This window comes from Ovis canadensis, chromosome 3 (assembly GCF_042477335.2).
Source record: "Ovis canadensis isolate MfBH-ARS-UI-01 breed Bighorn chromosome 3, ARS-UI_OviCan_v2, whole genome shotgun sequence".
In the NCBI taxonomy this organism is placed as follows: Eukaryota; Metazoa; Chordata; class Mammalia; order Artiodactyla; family Bovidae; genus Ovis; species Ovis canadensis.
The window spans coordinates 28,060,414-28,077,844 of record NC_091247.1 but is presented as its reverse complement, the minus strand read 5'-3'; the positions used below and the strand labels follow the sequence as shown (position 1 = coordinate 28,077,844).

Genomic DNA, 17,431 nt, shown 5'->3' with positions numbered 1-17,431 from the left:
GCCAGGATCCTCTGTTCATGGGATTTTTCAGGCAAGCATACTGGAACGGGTTGCCATTTCCTTCTCCAGGGGATCTTCCCAACCCAGGGATCAAACCCATACCTTCTGCTTGGAAGACGGATCCTTTATCTCTGTGCCACCAGGGAAGCCCCACTGGTGGACTGCTCTGGCTTTACTGAACTCAGCCCCTCTGGCCAACAGAGTCCCCTTAGACCTCTCCTGGGCACCCCAGCATTCCACACCCCTCTTGCCCGGTCACTCCTTCCAGCTAAGTTCATGCATCTGAGAGCGTTTTCCCTGCATCAGAAAGGAAAGAAGTTCAGCAACCATTTCTGCACGGACTGTGCTCCAAGGCTCCCAAGCCGTTCCGTGTGGTGGCTTTTCTGCGGGAACAGAGCGGGTCATGGCTAAAGGTCAGACCGAGAATCAGGGCTGCAGGCAGGGGTACACCAGTGCATTCAGCCACCTGAAAGTCCTTCAGGCACTACCACAAACTCATCATCTCCATTCCAGACCCCTGCCTGTCTCCCTGCGGGGTCTCTCTCTGCACTCTGTCCGCCCAGCTTCCCCAGCAAGGTACCCCATTCATCCTGGAGCTCCTTCCCGCTCCCTCAGGCTCCTCCTTCAGTCTGTTTATCTTCTAAATATGTCTCCAATCCAGCTCTTCCTTCCTCTCACCATCACTGTCCCACTTTACTGCTCCATCTTCCTTCATGGGCTTCCCTCATAGCTCAGTTGGTAAAGAATCTGCCTGCCATGTAGGAGACCCCAGTTCGATTCCTGGATTGGGAAGATCCACTAGAGAAAGGGTAGGCTACCCACTCCAGTATTCTTGGGCTTCCCTTGTGGCTCAGCTAGTAAAGAATCCTCCTGCAACGCAGGTTCGATCCCTGGGTTGGGAAGATCCCCTGGAGAAGGGAAAGGCTACCCACTTCAGTATTCTGGCATGGAGAGTTTCATGGACTGTAGAGTCCATGGGGTCAGAAAGAGTTGGACACAACTGATCAACTTATACTTTCTATCTTCATCAAAATCACAGGGACAGTCTCTTAACAGGTGTCTCTTTCCAGTCTCACTCTTTGAATCAGTCAGCCAGGTTGCACTCAGGATAGCCTGAGAAGAGTTTACAAAGATGTGGGCAAGGGGTAGGGAGACCCTAGGACAGCTGGCCTTGTGCTGTGGTGTCCCCCAAGGGAGGCGGCCAGCTTGCAGGAGCGCCGCCGGGAAGGGGTGGGGAGTTAACCTCACTGTCTCCTCTCCCTCAGTTCCTGCTGGGCTCCCTATTGTCTGAGCCCATTGAGCAGAGGGAGGGCCACGGGGGAGTCTGTGATGCTGTCCACACAGGCTGGTCTCCCCAGCCCTGGGCCGCGGGGAGGACGGTGGGGGAGGAATCTGGAGGGAAACAGGCTCACCCAGATGCTCACCTCTTCTCCACGCGGCCACCAGAGAGACGTTGCCAAAACCCGTATCTGAGCAGGTTCCTGCCTAAGACTTTGAGAGTAACCCAGACAAGCATATGGAGTAAAATAACAGTCACCCCCTCACCCCAGGTGGCCCCTTGGAGCCAGTGGAGCCCAGGTCTACGTGAAGCTTTGGCCAGCATCTCCCATTCACCACACTTTCAAGCCCATTTTACAGCTGAAGCTCAAAGGTGCAGACACTGGGGTCTCACGGTCAGGGCCTGGTGACACTGGAGCTGGAGCCTAGGCCCACCCTGCTGTGACAACACGTCCTCTCAGGCTCCTCAAGGCCCCACCTCCAATCTTGGCCAGCCCTGCTCCTCACTCCTGGGGCTCCTGGAACCCAGGCAATCTGTGTAACTCATTCTCTGAAGCCTCCTTGGCTCTCCCTTCTCTGAGTCTGTAGCGCCGGGAGGCCAGCAAACTGTGGTCTTGCCCCCATCACTCCTCCAGGCCTGCTTTTGAACAGCCCAGGAGCTAAAAACACTCTCTACATTTTAAACATTTGAGAATGTAAAAGAATAATGTTTTGTGGCATGTGAGAATCAGATGACATCCCATACCTATTAAATAAAGCTTTAAAACAATATTCATTTATCTATTCATGGCTGGACCCGGGTCCTCATTGCTTTGTGGGCTTTCTTCTAGTTGCAGCAAGCAGGGGCTACTCCCTAGCTGCAGTGGGTGGAGTGGCTTCTCTTGTTGCAGAGCGTGAGCTCTAGGGCAACAGGCTGAATTGTGAGGCCCGAGCTTAGTTGCTTCACGGCACGTGGACTCTCCCAGATCAAGGATTGAACCCTTGTCTCCTGCATTAGCAGGTGGATTCTCTACCACTGAGCCACCAGGGAAGGCCCTGTTAATAAAGTTTTATTGGCGCACAGCCATGCCACATACCCTCTGGGGCTATTCTGGGGCTTCATGGGCTGAGTTGAGTAGTTGTGACAGGAAAGGCCTGGCCTGCGAAACCTCAGATCGTTACCATCTGGCCCTTTACAGGGAAGCTTTGCCAACCCCTGCGTTCAGAGCATTGCTACTGAATCTTCGCCATGTTTTCGTGTGTGTTCACATTGCATCGGTAATCCAGACCTGGCTCTGTCACCATCCGTCTGGCAAGCCAGCCTGGCCCTCCCTTTTCTCATCTACCTTGCTTTGAAGGCAGCATAGCATCGAGGCTTAGAGCACAGGCGCGTGGGTTTGAATCTGAGTCCTGCTACTTAGATTCTCGGGCAACTTACCTTCTCTGTGCCTTGGTTTTTCTCTGACCCTGCAAAGAGGGTCATGAGTTTATCTGCTTCACATCTTGCCATGAAGCTCATGTGATAAAAACAAGTAAAAACCTGTGACCTGCTTCAAACAGGGCCTGGTATACAGAAGGTGCTGCTTAGGAGTCAAGGATCACGGATCATCGCAGCATGGGGGCTGGTCCCCGACACCGACTTCCCACCTGATCTCTGCTATTTCTTCACATGCCCTGAGGGCTGTGAGTATAGACTGTTCTCTTCAAACCCAGAGTGGGTGCTCAGGGAGCACATGGATTTGCTGTAAGGAGGCAGGTGGGAGGAGTCTGGGCAGGGGGGTCTCAGGTAGCCCCAAGAGGTTGAGACCCAGGTTGGGTGGGTGGGGGTGGGTGGTCCTCCAATGAGAGAAAAAAACAGCATATGGTGCTCCAAGTACATAGCTCAGAAATCGGGGACCCCGAGGCTGGGCAGGTGAATTGGGGGCATAACAGGGCCCAACTTGCCAGTCAGGAGGTGCCCAGAGTTAGTGGCTGCAAAGTTTTTGGAAGCCCTGGAGGTCACAATGTTCCTGGGCAGCCCAGTCAGGCCCGGACTCCTGGGCTCCATGGGGAGTGGGGTGGTTTGCTGAGGGGCACCCAGTAAAGCGAACTGAACCCCTCATCAGACCAGTAGGAACTGGCCTTTGTGGAATACTGAGGCGTCCAAGTGGTGTGGGGGAGGGAGAGGGTCGTCCCTGTCTGCAGCACCCTCCTCCACCCATCTTCAGAGAAAATTACCTTTCACTCCCCACCCCCTCAGCTCCCACCCACGCATCCCAGTCGTCTCCAGACTCGAGCGGGGAAGCTGGACCCAAACCGCGTACAGAGTTTACTGAGGACAAAGGACTTCAGTGCTTCTTCGTTCAACAAACAAATGAGGCCCAGCTTCGGGCCAGTGTGTGGGCACGGCGCTGAGTCTGGAGACAGATTTGGCCTAACTGGAGTGTGAGTTCACTCCTACCAGCCCTCTGGGAACAGGGTGCTCCCAGGGGAGGGGTCCTGGGGGCTGGAGCGAGTGTGGGTGCCCCAGGCCTGGGACTGCATGCGCCTATGTCCTCGGAATAGCAAGGAGTGGGGAGGGAGGCACAGAGGAGCTGCCTGGGGGCTCCCTGTCTGCCCTGGGCCTGGAGCCGGGTAGGCAGACAGGTTGAGAGGCCGGGGCATGCTCCTGCTTCCTCCAGTTCAACCTGGCACTTGCTGCCCTGTGGCTGGAGCCAAGGGGGCAGTTTCAGACGACACTATTTGAAGATCTTCAGCAAGGTTGACCCCACTGGGTGCTGGGTCTGGAGTCTGCTGCCGTGGTGATTGGGAGCCCCCAGAAGAGGCTCCAAGAGCTGGGGGCAGGGTGGGTGTCTTGGGAGCGGCGGAATGTGGCGGTGGTCACATCTTCACGTCCATCCAGACTGTCCCTTGTCCTTCCCAAGGCCATTTCCCCAACTTCTGAGAGGCTGCCGGCCCTGCACCCTGGGTCACCCCTGAGCTGGGCAGGTGGGTGCGGTATCTGTTGTGCAAGGGGTGAGCTCACCTGCCGCACCCGCGCCGGCCTGCACCAGCCTGCCTGCTGCAGTTAATCATTGTTCAAATGCCCTGGCAGGCAAGTGGGCTGAGAAAGAGGACCTGAAGGGCAGGGCCACTTCTGCCAGCTCTCAGCAAGGCACCCGCAGCAGGCTGCGGCCACAGACACTCCCCAGGACCCCCACACTGAGCATCCTATAGTGGAGCTGAGAACACCTCTCCTAATTCTCCAAGCAACTCTGAAAATATTTTTGATTCCCATCAGAGAGCACCCCCTTGTCGATTTCCTCTCTTGGGGTGAACTCAGGGCATTCAGTGGTAAAGCTAGGAGGGTGGCATCAACACCCAAATGCCATGGTTCAAACCACAGTTCTGCCATTTGCCAGCTGTGTGACGTTGGCCAAGAATCATAGCTCCCTGTGCCTCAGTTTCCTGAGCTATAAAAAGCTGTTGTTGATGAGGATGCTTTTCTCAAAGGACCATTGTGAGGACTACGGTACATATACGGTGCTTCCCATCCCAGTGCCTGGAAACAAGACTAATACACCCTTTGCTGGGCTCCGATAATTCTCAAGAGGAAGCCAAGGTGCTGGGCTGGGCTGTTGGTTCAAGTTGTGTAATAACCTTTCATGTGGGTCCTTGTGAGTCAGGTACAACAGTCCCCATCTCCCTGGCACAGACACCTGGGCTCTGGGAATGAAGTGACTGCCCGTGGTCACATGGTATAAGTGACCAAGCCGCGATTCAAGCCCGGGTCCGTCTGTGCCCAGTTCTCTCCACTACTCAGCACTGCCAGGCCTACAGATCAAAGATGCGAATCTGAACTTGTCAGGCAATTAAATTCTGCCCACACTCATTGACGTCCTTGGAGCGTGGGGGCGGGGGTGGGGAATGGGGTGAGGGGTTCTGGGCCGAGTTCTATTGTGAGAAAGACGGATGAACAACGCCCAGCCTGGTCCGTATGCTCAGAGAACCCCAGACGGGTAAGGAGACCGGAAGAGCCATGCACAGGCCCTGCAGAACCCCAGCCCCACTGTGGGCTGGAAACTTGGGGCCCCAGGACCCCGAGATAGGCAGGGACTGGGTGGGTAGTGGAGGGACAGGGGCCTGGAGGCAGCACGCTGGGGTTTTTGGCAGCATGTGTTGAAGTGGCACAGCTTGGGGAAGGGGAACCATGGGAGGGGACTGAGAAAGGCCTAGAACCCCCTCCTCCCTCCCACCTCAACCTCCCCATGGCGCCGCTGCTTGCTGAGCTGAAGGCAAAGATAGTCGCAATGGAATTGTGCCAGAGGCGCAACTAAATGACCCTGGCACCTCCAGGGAGGGTCCTCTGTCCCTCTTGAGTCCTGGGACTCAGGTAGCCTGCCCCTGGGCCAGAGGGAGCACTGAAGCGTGGAATTGACCTTGACCCCATGGATGCCAGCACATCATGGAGTCAGCAGCTAGGAAAACCCCTGTCAGCCGTGTGATCTGAGACCCTGGGAAAGAAAGGGCCATGACAGCAACGAAAGCAGCCCAAGGACCTCAGACATGTGTGCATATGTGTGTGTTTGGCGCTGTCTCCTCTCCTTGTCAAGCACTTGCATGAAAAGTTCAGTGCCCCCAGAATAAGCCTATGTTCTGTCATTAGGATGAGCCAGCCTTCTAGGTGGACTAAGAAACTGAGACTTTTATCAGAGTTGGGGTGGTTGAGTGTGCAGAGGGAGACCCAGAATTAAATGGAAATAGACCCAGAGCACTAGGGGGTCAGGCATCCAGAGCTACTGGATTCTTCTCTGTTTTTTGGCAGTGCTGCGGGGCACGCAGGATCTTAGTTCCCGGATCAGGGATTGAACCTGTGCGCTCTGCAGTGGAGTCTTAACCTCTGGACCACTAGGGATTCTTCTCTCTTGTATAAGCAAAGACATAGCTGCTTGTACCATCTTTCCAGCCAATATATTTCTTGAATGTCACTCACTTCATCAATAACAATTTGTCCAGAACACCTTTTATGCTAATGAATTCTGGAGATCAGATTTAGAGAACTACATTTGAAGACCTGCCTAGCCACTCCAAGAGTGTGAATTCCTTTCCATGTTAAGCAATTACCCCTAAAGGATTCGTTGCCATGAACTCACTCATGCATACACATTCTTCCTGTTCATAAGGGATGCTTTAAGGTGAATTGCAGGCAATGCCACAGGCCCAGATTCCTCAGTCTCAGCACCATGGACACTTTGGGCCGGGTAATCCTTTCTTGTGGGGGGCTGCCCGTGAACTCCGCAGCATCCCTGGCCTGTACCCTCAAGATGACAGAAGCACACACCCCACCCTAGCTGTGACAACCCCAGAATGTCTCCAGACACTGCCAATTGCCTCCTGGGGACAAAAGCCCTCCTGATGATTGAATTGGAGTGACCATATTTGTGTTCAACTTAGGACACTTTTTAAAGACATTTTATATGAGAAAATTTGAAGCAAATTTAAAAAATTGACTAATTAATGAAACCCCACGTAGTCCCACCACCAAGTGAATAAATGAATGAAACACCAAGTCCCAACAAGGATTAGCTCAGCCAATTTTATCTCTGCTCCTATCTACTCCCCTGCTGCCATTCCTCCCCTCGAATTATTTGGAAGCAAATCTCAGACAGCATTCATCTATAAATGCATGCATGCGTGCTCAGTCGTGTCCAGCTGTTTGCAATCCTGTGGATTATAGCCCACCAGCTTCTTCCGTCCATGGGATCTTCCAGGCAGGAATACTGGAGTGGGTTGCCATTTCCTTATCTAGGTCATCTTCCTGACTCAGGGATCGAACCCGCGTCTCCTGCTCTCCTGCGTTGGCAAGTGGATTCTTTACCACTGTGCCAGCTGGGAAGCCCATCCATAAATGTTGAGGGATATGTCTTTAAAAGATAAGAACTCTTCTTTTTAACATAACTGCAATGCTCTTATCCAATCTTTAAAAAACTAAAATGAATTCCTTAATGTCATAAAATATCCAATAAATGAAACCAGGATTCTTCTGAGAGCTTCGTGGGGAGTGGACAGGGATGCAGGTATAAGTCAGGACTGTCCAGGAGAGCCAGGACTGGGCCAAGTCCACTGGAACATTTCGTTTTCCTAACAGAACCCTCCCAATGCATGTGTCTTAAGAGTCATTTCCCAGCTCAAAAACCTCCTAAGGCTCTCAGGTACCAAAACACAAAGTCAGACTCAAGCTAACCCTCAAGGCCCTCTACGATGTGGTCCCAGTGGCTTCTGCCTTGTCCTCTGACGGTCCCTCTCCTGCTACTGCTGAGGTTGCATCTGGTGACCAAATCTCCCAAGGAGGCCATCCCCCTGCTTCCTGCTGCCCAAAGGCCATGCTGGTGCATGGGGCAGGGGGCTGTGCATGCAGAAAGCATGGGAAGCGCCCTGGCTGTGGTGTCTTCTTTCACTGAAGTTCTAGATGTCCCTTCTAGGCACATGAATTTGAATGCTGGCGGAAGTAGCATGGCTGATGTTTGCTGTAAAAGACATGTTTTGGTGGCTGGTCTTTTTGTCTTTTTGCTCCCTGCTTTCTTTTTTTCAAAGGTACATCCAGGACCTACTTTGCTTTTTCACGACTGAAAAACTTACTCAGTCCATTCTGAAGGAGATCAACCCTGGGATTTTTTTGCAAGGAATGATGCTAAATCTGAAGCTCCAGTACTTTGGCCTCCTCATGCGAAGAGTTGACTCATTGGAAAAGACTCTGATGCCGGGAGGGATTGGGGGCAGGAGGAGAAGGGGGCGACCGAGAATGAGATGGCTGGATGGCATCACGGACTCGATGGATGTGAGTCTGAGTGAACTCCGGGAGATGGTGATGGACAGGGAGGCCTGGCTTTCTGCGATTCATGGGGTCTCAAAGAGTCGGACACAACTGAGCGACTAAACTGAACTGAACTGAAAGGTGGGCTCTAGTCCATCCTCAGTCACGCCTGTGGAAGGGTGCAGAGCTAAGGCTCGGCCAAGGTGGGTAGAGAAAGCTGCTGACGATAGAGGCACCCCCTCCACACGGATGGACAGACAGACACACACATCCCGGCTTCAACTTGTTTGAACAGAGTCAGTCCTGCTGCTTCCCAGGGGTGGCTCCTTGGAGCCCAGGGCTCCCTATGAAGGAGTCTTGCCCTTCTGTCTCTCGCCTCTGTGGCCACCCCAGCTCTGCAGCCAGGCTCACGGGGAGAGCCCCTGTCTCCACACATCTCTACAAACTTCCTGATCTAGAGAAGCACAGTTCTGAAGAATGAAAGCAAGCGATACTACTTGAGATGAAGTTTAAAAATAACCAGAACATTCTTGCAGACCGCACCAGGCCAGCTCTGTCTCACCCCTCCGGCCCAGGACAGGCTGGAGACTGGCCTGTCCAGGTTCTGGCAACCTACCACCAGGATGCCATCAAGATAGACCTTGCCCCAGTGCTTCCAGAACCCCATTCCTTAGCTTTCCCCACTCTAAATAGGTCTCCCTCCTCTTACCCAGTAGGGGGACCTCATTCTCCCAGATCCCCAGCCAGTCCACTGTAACGCCCAGTGTCTGGCCCAGGCCTTGCGTCGGCCTCATGTTTGCCCTGTCTTCCTTATGGGTGTCCTTCTGAGCCCTTAGAATCCTTTCTGCTAGCACAGCTTCATTCATTTAGTCATGAAACAAGCATGGAGGAATTACTATTCGCCAGGCCCAGGACTGAGTGCTGGGACACATAGAAGCAACATGAACTAATCCTGCCTTGCGGGGCTCTAGTCTAGGGGCCACTGCACCCAGGTCACCATGGCACATTTTTATACAGCAGTTGGAGTCCCTTCTCCGGAAGCCCTGGGATTCTTATGCAAATGATTCTCCTCTTCCCAAGGGACCATGTCTGCAGCCCCAAGACCTGGGAGGTGGTCTGCCCTGGTCAGGCCACGAAATGTCACAGTACCCTCTAACCCCAGACAGTGGGGGACTCCAGCCCTACCTGTACAAAAGAGATCTGTCAAGTGGACTCTCTCTAAGGAAAGACAGTGCAATTCAGGGTGACTTACTCCTTCCCTTGGAGAAACAGGAGTGTGTGTGTGTGTGTGTGTGTGTGTGTGTGTGTGTGTGTGAGGAGGGATTCAGAATACAAGAAGCAGTCTGGTGAATTCTATGTGGATTTTTTAATGTGGCTTCTAAAATGATTCTGCGAATTTTCTACATGGATTCCATTAAGATCGCATGAGGATTTTAGGTTCATCCACAAGCAGTCTCTAAGACTCTGGAAAGATTCTCAGAGATTTCACCAAGTGGAGAGCTGAAGCCCTGTAGTGTGAGCTGGATGGGCAGTTTCTGCTCTCCGCTGCGTCACGCCCACCACAAATGGGCTCCCACCCCCCACCCTTCCCCTATAAACTATATAGCATTTCTTTTCCGCTGGGCTCCTTCTTTCGCCCTTTACAGAACTAATTTAACGAGATGAGTTTAAAAACAAATAAAAGGAAAACCCCAGAGCAAACAGCACATGGCTGGCTTGGCTAGGACCATCCTCCAACATCAAAGGCTCCCAGGAGCATCAAAGATGCCGCAAAGCAAACACGCAGTGCCCACCCCCTCCTGGGGTCTCTCGTCAGGACCAAGACTAGTGGCCTCCAAATGGAAGGGGCTCCCTTCCCAGCTCTGGGTTTCTGTCCGTCAAAGCTGGGGTGCAGGCAGGTGGGCAGTGGCCCTGGCAGGCCCCAGCCCTCAGGGCACAGTCCCCTGTGGAGGGAGGCTCAGTGGCTCCTGCGATGGCTGGCTCCTGGTCAGCTCCCTGCAGGTCCCCACAGGCCCCGTTCCCCGCCCACAGGTGGTGCGGACAGCAGCAGACAGGCTTCCGGTTGGGTCAGGCAGCCTGAGAGAGGTGCTCAGGCCTGGGGTGGAGGCTGGGGCCAGGGCAGGAGGGAGGGCCTGGCCCAGGGTGGGGCCCTGCCCCAGCTAGTTGGTCCTTCAAGGTCTTTTTCCTCCAAGAACCACACCTCCACCTCTGGCTCAATTCCAGCAGTTTTTCCATTTCAAGTGACTTCCTTCTAGGGCCAACGCTGTCAGTAGAATTTTCTGTAACAGTGGAAATATCTGACTATCCAACATGATAACCTCTAAACAAATGTGCTCTTGGACCTAAGGAAATGAATTTTAAGTTTTATTTAATTTAATTAAAAAAATTTTTTTGGCCATGTCACACTGCATGTGGAATCTTAGTTCCTTGACCTGGGCTTGAACCTGTGCCCCACTGCATTGAGAGTGTGGAGTCTTAACCACCAGACCACCAAAGAAGTCCCATAAATTTTACTTAATTTTAATTAATTTAAACATAAAGTGTCAAATGTGGCTACAGGCAGTGCAACTGAACAGTTCAGCCCCGGGCAGGAGCTCTCCCTACCCTATATCCAAATGTCTCTTGCACCCGAGGTTCCTTCCTTCTTTATCACCACCCCCACCAAAACAAATGAAATGGCAAGAGAAAACCTGTGGGTACATCTACCTCCTTCCAAGGATGCCCAGGACACTCCCTCAGTCTTACCAGCTCATCTGCTTAGGTGGGCCCGTCCCTCCCCCACCCTGCACACACGGGTCCCAGGTCACTCCAACTCTAGGACCAAATCAGGGGCCCAAAGTGGGACTTGCTGGAAGTGCCAGCGAGTGTACCCCACTTTTCCCCTTAAAATCCTCTCCATCTTCCTCTCACATGCTCTCTCGACCTCAAGGATGGGCGGGTGTCATTTATGCCAGTCATTTAAAGAACTTTTCAGTCCCCCTCCCTCCTGCAGAGTCTGATGCACCTGTTCCTCCCTCTGGTGCAAGCAGAAGGAAGGGAGAATGGGGACCCGCCGTGCTATCCCTCATGATGTCAAACGCAGAACTCGAAATCTCCCCTACGAAGCCTCTTCTTCTTGCTGTGTAGCTGTCTGGAGGCTGCCAAGAGGAGAGTCTGGTTTCTGGTTCCTTCCTTCTAGGCCCCTGGAGTCTGCCTGTTGCCGGGAGAGGGACCCCTTCCAGGGCCTGAGAGTGGGCTCTTGTCTAGCACTCAGAAATGAATGGTCTAAGGAGACACACAGGCTGACAAGGGAAGAGACTTTATAGGGAAGGATGCCAGGGTGGACAGCAGTAGGGTCAGGGACCCCAGGCCTGCTCAGGCACGTGGCTCGCAGTCTAGGGTTTTATGGTAACTGGGTTAGTTTTCAGGTTGTCTCTGGCCAATCGTTCTGACTTGGGATCCTTCCTGGTAGAGCATCCCTCAGCCAAGACGGAGTCCAGTGAGAAACACTCCAGGAGGTTGGTAGGACATATAGACTGGCAACTCCTTTTTTTGACCTTTCCCAAATTATTCCAGTATTGGTGGTAGCTTGTCAGTTCCATGTTCCTTACTGGGATCTCCTGTTGTAAGACAACACACACAAGTGGTTACTATCATGCCTGGCCAGGGCAGGCAGTTTCAATGGTTCCCCTAACACACCCACATCAGAAGCGGGAAGGGACACCTGGTTTTCCTCCACGTGGTGTGTACAGAGAGGAGGTCTTGGCTGACACAGCACTCTAGCAGCACTTGCACAGCAAAGCCCCAGGGCTTGATCACAAGCAAGGCTTCCCCAGACCCCAGGGCTAGGCTCTAGGAGATGCCCCCAGTCTGCCAGACAGGGGTAGGGACAAGAACTTGCCCCTGTGCTGCCTGCCATTGTGTGGCGGCTGTACTGGAAGCAGGCTGAGGTCAGAACTGTTTCACCCAGCCTTATATTTTTGGATGCTGTTTTGCATCCCCACAGATTTCCTGAGATAACCTCAAGCTCAGGGATTCCTCACTCGCCCATGTCCAGTCTAAGCCCATCAAAGGCATTCCTCACTTTTGTTAGTGTTTTTGATCTCTAGCATATTTCTTTTGGTTCTTTCTTAAAATTTCCATTTCCCTGCTTCCATAGCCCCTCTGTTCTTGCATGTTTGCTACTTTATCCATTAGAGTCTTTAGCATGTCAATCATAGTTGTTTGAAATTTCTGATCTGAAAATTCCAACATCCCAGACATGTCTGGTTCTGATGCTTGCACTGTCTCTTCAAACTGGCTTTTTTTTTTTTTTTACCCTTTAAAATGTCTTATAATCTTTCTTGATAGCCAGGCATGATGGAGTGGGTAAAAGGAATCACTATGAGTAGGTGTGTAGTGATGTGGTGAGGTGTGGATGGAGAAGCATTCTGTAGACCTGTGTCATGAGTGTGTCTTTTAGAGAGCCTAGGCCTCTGGACCCTGTTTCATTCTCTTTGTCTCCTCCCTTAAGTGGGGCAGGACCGCTAGAGTGGACTGGAGATCGGTGGTTCCCTTCCCATGGGTCAGTTTTTGTCGTTTCGTTGCTGGGTCATGTTAAAAATTCAGCAAGTTAGGCTCTGGTTAACTAGTTTCCCCTAAGTGCCAGCCTTGTTAAGAACCTTCAGAATGGTTCTCTTTTCTGCTGGAAGCCTGAGGGGACTTTTCTCTGCTCATTGGAAGGACTGATGTTGAAGCTGAAGCTCCAATACTTTGGGTACCTGATGCAAGGAGCCGATTCACTAGAAAAGACCCTGATGCTGGGAAAGATTGAAGGTGGGAGGAGAAGAGAATGAGTTAGTTGGATGGCATCATCAGTTCAATGGACATAAGTCTGAGCAAATTGTGGTAGATGGTGAAAGACAGGGAAGCCTGGAATGCTGCAGTCCTTGGGGTCACAAAGAATCAGACACGATTGAACAACTGAATAACAACAATTTACCTGGGAGCTGTCAGAGACAAATCTGACAAAACTGTGCCCCTGCCCCCATGACTGGCCACCCTGCAAGTTTTTCCTCTCTCCGCCTTGTCCTCGCTGAGCCTCTAGCAATCTGTCAATTATAATTCAGTTTCCCTACTCAGCCCAGGGGAGGGTTCTGCTCCGGTTCCTACATTTGTAGTGAATGCGCTCATCAGTCTCTCCAATTCTGGGGAAGGTGGCTTATGAAGTGACCTGTTGCCCTGAAAAATCTAAGAGTTAATTTTTCAGTTTGTCCAGTTTTTCACTTGTTGTTATGATGAAGTGGAAATTTCTTTAGATTCTTGTGTTCTTGACAGGCAACAAGGAGGTGTACCCCACAAATTTATAGACACACCTTTTTGTGTATGCACATTTTTTTTTTCTGGGAAAAGTGTCTGTAGATTTTGTCAGATGCTCCAAAGGACTCTGAGCCCTTTGTCACTGAGCCAGGTGGTGGATAAAAGGGGTAGGGGTTGTGCTTGGAGCGTAGAGATGCGGCTTTAGAGGTCCTCACCTGGTTTCAGATTACTTCGTGAACTTGATCACTTTATCCCAGGCCCTCTGTAAAATGGGACGATAACCCTTGTCTTGCATGGTGAATTTAAAACACACCCCATGGTCATGTTCACACATCTTTGACAGGCTTTCAATCAGAAGGTGGAATCTAATCTTCTTCCCCTTCAGGCTGGGCCAGCTTTGATGGGGGGGGGGGTTTCTAATTAATAGGAGCAGGAATGAGGCTGTGTGGCTCTAGAGTCTAGGTTAGAAGAGGGGATACAGTGTCTGCCTGGCTTTCTCTCACCCAGGATACATGTTCCAGGAGCCATGAGCCCGCCTGTAAGAAGTCTGGCTGTCCAGAAGTGGCCGCGCTGGGGAGATGGGAGGCATGGCTCTGGGTGAGGAGCCCCAGCTGTCCTGCCCCCAGCCATCAGGTCTTCCTGGGCTGGGAGCCAGGCAGGTGAGTGAGCAGCTGCAGAGGACTGTTCCCCGTGGCCTTGGAGCTGCCCTAGCTGATGCCGAGTGGACGAGAGACAGGCTAGCCCTACTGAGCCCTGTTCACCTTGCACATTCACGGGCAAAATACATGTCGCTGTCACTTTAAGTCACCAAGTTTTGGCTAGTTATGTAATGTTAGATGATCACCTAATGCCCTGACTACCTTCAAAGGAAGTCCTAAGCCTCCCTTAGCAGGACGCTTTCCACGTGGAAGACCGAACACATGTGACCTAAAATCAAGCCGGTACGAGCAACTGTTAGTCATCTTGCAGGATAACCTAGTTACTACCACAGCTGTTTAGCTAAGCTAAGTCACTCAGGGTGTCTGAAGGTGCAAAAGGTTAGTCACCCCAGGTCCGCCAATTAGCTGGTTCCTTGGGTGGGAGGTGTGTCTCCAGGCCAGACACAAGCCCTGTGGGGGAAGCACCTAGAGAGAGGGTGTTCTTTTTCCTGTTGGCTGTTGGCCACCACAGGGTTTCAGGAAGGGGTTTCAGGAAGAGGAGGGCCTGGGACCAGTATGCTGAGGCTGGGCTGGGTGACGGTGGTCCCTGCAGAATCCACAGCTCGTCCTTCCACCATGTGGGGTCTGTGCCCTCACCCCGAGCCCAGGGGCCTCCCCTGGGTGCCTCCAGCACCAGCTGTGTATCCCGTTATCCCTGTACCATCACTTGCCTCCTTCTGCTGCTGCGCTCTCATAACCGAGAAGTCCTTCAGGGACGGCCCTGTACGTTATTTGTTCCCCCAGAACATAACACCCGGGCTGGCACCAGTTAAGTGGCCAATAAATGTGGGTTGAAGGTCTCTGAGCCTCTCACTGAGTAGTGAGAACCAGGGCAGGGAGGGGCAGTGAGGTGAATGGCCCCACCAACACTTGCTGTGCTGGTGGCTGAAGGGCCAGGGTGGGAGCACCCCCTCTCCTGCCCTCCCTGTTGGCAGAGGAGACAAGAGGAAGGGGCTTACCCCCTCTCCCACCCCCACCCCTCCCCCTGCCTCCCAGGCCAAGCTTGGCGGTCCCATCCTGCTTTGTGCCCCCATCCATGACCAAAACCCCTGGCAATGACCTAGGATGGAGGTCCCAGGGCTGGGGCTCCAGCCAGCTCCCCACCCATTGCCTCTTCAGCCTCCCGCAGTCCCTACCCTGTCACAGCTTGTGGGTGAGGTTCTCCGTCTTCCTGCCCAGCTGGTCGTACAAGCCACAGTCTGATACCAGCTCTGACTGCCCTTTTCCCAGAAGAGGGTTTGCCCAGACCCAGAACTTAAGACTCCATGTGAAGACGCTACCCAAGAAAAGGCTGAGTCCGCCGAGACTCTCAGACCGTAAAGGAAGCAACCCAGGCTGCCCCAAGCCCCACCCCCAGCCTGCGTTTCCTATTAGACACAGAGCTTTACAGCAGGAAGGCCTGCCTGCCAGAGCCTCAGGGCCCGGCCGCTCCATCCGCCTGCCTGCCCTGGGCCTGGACGTCTGCCCGAGCAGATGCGATTTCACTTGCTGCAGGAGAAATATCTATAAAATGTTAACTCTCAACATAAAAGCAGCCCGTCAGACCCAGGGCTGGGCTGCTGGAGGGGCGCCCAGAAGTCAGGGCCATCCCCACCGTGGAGGCCATGACTCCCTCACACACACACACACCCGTGTCGTTCTTGATCCTCCTAATTCCTGACACAAGAAGGTGTCTTAACCCCTGGTACCATGGAGCTACCCCGATAGAAAGGCAGGTCGGCCTGCGGCTGGGTGTTACGGCCAAGTCTCAGTGTCCACAGCCACGCTAGAAGGGACCTGGAGCCCTGCTCTCCAGACCGGGACCACATCTCCATGGGAACAGGGTGTGGTCCTGGTGCAAGCCCAAGTGCACGTCGATGGCCTGAAATCAGTCTTCACTTGCGTCTTTTTGCTGCAAAGAAAAGAAAGTGAAAGTGAAGTCGCTCAGTCATGTCCGACTCTTTGCGACCTGTGAACTGTAGCCCACCAAGCTCCTCCATCCATGGGATTCTCCAGGCAAAGAAAAGAATCAAGACAGAAAGGAAGATGACGTCACCTGGCAGGATGGCTGATGGTGCTCCCAGGACCCTCCTTCACGCTGGTGTGCCCAGAGACTGTGGACACCCTAGCCGAGGGATGGTGGAAATGGGGGAAGGGATGTGCATCTCAGGGAAACAGCTCTCTACGGGTCTTCTGGGTTCCTCTGGTCTCTTCCTTCCTGGCCCTCAGGCTGCCTGGAATTGCCATTGCACTTTCAGCGGGGAGAGGGGGCTTTACAAGCTGGGAAGGCTTTAGCTCACACAGCATAGTGCTCCTGCCTCCCTCCTCCCTCCACAGAGCTGGGTGTGAGTGCCCTTAGAGCAGCCCCTGACCGCTTAGCTGGAACAATAACTCAAGCTCAGACCCAGGAGACCAGGCAAGAGAAGCTGGTGGGGCCCATGTGTCCCCGCATCATGAGATGGGAGTCTTTCTTCCTTCCCACACTTCCCACATCCCCCTTTCTGGCCCTGGCAGACACCTGTATCCTTGGCACATAGCAACATCAGGGGAATAAGTAAGACACTGAATTCAAGGCAAAGAGAGAGACTCTGAGTATAATTCCACATTGGCTGTACGCTGATAGGTGGCCCATCGTGGCAAGGTGAGTGGACATTTATCTTGGAGACCCACGTCTGTGGGATCTGAAGTCAACTCCCTCCCTCTGGGCACATCTGAGTGAGAACAGAGCATAACAGGCTTCCCAGGTGGTGCTAGTGGTAAAGAACCCACCTGCCAATGTAGGAGACTTAAGAGACAAGATGCAGGTTCAATCCCTAAGTTGGGAAGACCCCCCCCCCGTCCCGGGAGGAGGGCATGGCAATTCACTCCAGTATTCTGGTCCATTCCAGTCCATGGGGTCGCAGAGTCGGACAAGACTGAAGTGACTTAGCACGCATGGATCAGAATAGCTGACAACACAAGCCAGTGGTCTGGGGACAAAGGGTCAGTGTCTGGCCCAGAAGGGAGTAGGACCTCAGTGATATCTGGAGGGTTCAGAAGAGAGGGGCCAAGGAGTAGAGGCTTGCTCTCTGTGACCTGCAAGAATAGGGTCCAGGGAGGCACCCCCAGAACAAGGGAGTGAATGCAACGGAGTAGCGCCACCCCAGCAGAACTCCTTTCCACTGGGGCCTCTGCCTGGACTGGTAGATGTGACCTGAAAATAAAGGGCTGCTTGGGTTTGCTCCCTCCATGAGCCTAAGAGTAAGGGATGCAATAACAGTAAGACCACTGACAGCAGATGGAGGGGCTAGACATGGGAGTGTGCATATATATGCATGCGTGAGTGCACACACACACACACAGACACATGTGCACACGTAGGATTGAGGTGTGCAGAGACAGAAGCTCCAAGCAGAGCACGTAGGCAGCTGCCACTGGGCACACCGACTGGGTCTCCACCAAGGAAGAA

General features: G+C 53.0%; 1 long non-coding RNA gene across 1 annotated transcript; it reads right to left on the bottom strand.

The window, feature by feature from the left end:
• Positions 1-10,524: 10,524 nt before the first annotated feature.
• Positions 10,525-15,322, bottom strand: LOC138438072 (uncharacterized). Its single transcript, XR_011256255.1, has 2 exons — positions 15,141-15,322; positions 10,525-11,628 (listed from the first exon to the last, which is right to left on the bottom strand). It is a non-coding gene; the product is annotated as an uncharacterized lncRNA (long non-coding RNA).
• Positions 15,323-17,431: the final 2,109 nt, after the last annotated feature.